Raw genomic sequence first — 2,064 nt, forward strand, 5'->3', positions numbered from 1 at the left:
GAGCCTAGTTTGGATAGTTGCCATCTTGTGAATAGAGAGAGTGTTCATTTGATAGCACCAGTGAAGGGTGAGCCACTATACCCTGTGAGATACCCCGCCAAACGGACTAAATTCCCACTCTTTGGTGGCCCGAAGTCTTTGATTTACATTATGGTAGAAAATAATGTGTTTTTTTAATCTATAAAGAACTGAATCTTTACAACATTGCCATAATTATCATCTTTGACCAAACTGGGGTTAAGTGTACAACGAAGGCGACTCAAGGTTTGTTCCTTGCAGCAACCTTCTGTTTGCTACTCCTGAGTCTTAACCACTAGACCACATAATAAAATTAAGCATAAAAACTGAATATAATCACACTATAAATGCATTTCACCACTCCATGCAGCAAGAAATCTAGTCACCGTGCCTTTGTTCACGACGTCTTTAGTGAAAGGAAGTGGATGGTGACTGAGGACCATTGCAAGCAGCTTGCAGAAGAGAACGCCGTACACAGCTACGGCAAGGCCCTTGTGTTGTGTGTGGTCTAAAAAGTTTACTGGGCTGAAGAAAAGAACAGAAAAAACTATTATAAATAACTAGAAAATGAATATGAGAGTGGTTTTGGCCATGCAAAAATCACTGTCATGATGAGAAACTGGCAAAGGAGCTGCTACATAGTGGCTAAAGTGTTGTGAGATTGATTTTTAGCATGTTGCCATGAGGTTCTGGGTGATGTCAAACTGACCTCAGTAAACCTGTAAGTCCCCTCTGATTGTCACCCAGCTTCTGTCGTCTGGCCAGGATGGCGAGAACCAGCATGACCACCAGCTTTGGACATAAAGAGAGGACAATTTGTCGGTATTACAACCTCCCTGACTTCCTCTGAAGGCCCAGCAGAGGCTGGTACAGCTGGGACTTTGACCCTTTATTAACCCCTTCGGCTTCACAGATTCTTGGTTCAAATGAAACCACAGACCCCTATGAAACAAGGGCAGAACCCATTTCCAAAGACGCTGCCTCTGTTTCTGGTAAGCCTGAGATCAGTGACCTGCAGTGACCTGTAACACTTTTAGGAGGCGTCATGGCCAAAGGTGACATCTGAGTCCACATGGGTCCATCATAGTCAATTAGCATGTGGCTTTTTGTATAAATATCAAAGAAAGGAAAGGACCAGGAAGTCAGTGGGAAGTCTGGGAGTTACAAGATGAGTGATAACAAATGAGTGTGTTTGAAATGTTTTTCAAACGTTTTATACAAAATTACTATGACAGTACCATGATATCTGGTGGACATACTATGGTATTTTGCAGTGGTCATTATAGTTAACTAAAACCATAAACCCCCCAAAACTTTCATTACCTCAAATAAAATAACCTTTAACAGAAATAAAATATTAAAAAAATTATTTAATTTCACCTAGTTGCCAAGTCAACTAAAACGTACATAAAAATTAATAAAATAAATATATAGACATACAAAAAAACGAATACAACTACGATATTTTAAAACTGACTAAAATTATAATGAAAAAAGAAAATATAAAAATAAAAACAAATTCAAAATATTACTAAAAACTATAATAGTATATCAATGATACTAAAATAACACTGGGATCCGTAGATATTGCTATGAGATTTTTCCACATGTCTTAAAATAAAAATGAAGATATATAATAATAATAACAATAATAAACATAAAAACACATAATTAATTAATTAATTATTAATTTTATATTTATTTATTTAATCATCCAAAATAAGAACTTTTGCATTTTTTTAACAAATTATTTACTAAATTCAAAACAATTTGAAAACAGAAACAGTTTATTATCTATTGACATGGCTATTTCTAGATTTTGACCCGAAGGTGCTTCTTAAAATATCCAAATACTGTCTATATACCATGGTACTGTCTGATTTCAATATTCCAGGTATTCCAAGGTACTAAATTCTGGACAAGGCAATACAAAGAAAGAATAGAAGATAAAGACAGAAAAAAGAAAATTGAGAACATAAAGAAACGGGATATGTTTCATCAGAAGGGAACTCACAGATATTGCAGCAATGCATATGTGGAAGAGGC

At 35.7% G+C, this 2,064-nt stretch overlaps 1 long non-coding RNA gene across 1 annotated transcript; it reads right to left on the reverse strand.

Annotated features, from left to right (window-relative positions):
* Positions 1-415: 415 nt before the first annotated feature.
* On the reverse strand, positions 416-2,064 carry LOC107576497 (uncharacterized). Its single transcript, XR_001608064.1, has 3 exons — positions 2,033-2,064; positions 728-810; positions 416-543 (listed from the first exon to the last, which is right to left on the reverse strand). It is a non-coding gene; the product is annotated as an uncharacterized lncRNA (long non-coding RNA).

The sequence above is a fragment of the Sinocyclocheilus grahami genome, unplaced genomic scaffold (assembly GCF_001515645.1).
Source record: "Sinocyclocheilus grahami isolate Dianchi unplaced genomic scaffold, SAMN03320097.WGS_v1.1 scaffold3806.1, whole genome shotgun sequence".
Lineage (NCBI taxonomy): Eukaryota > Metazoa > Chordata > Actinopteri > Cypriniformes > Cyprinidae > Sinocyclocheilus > Sinocyclocheilus grahami.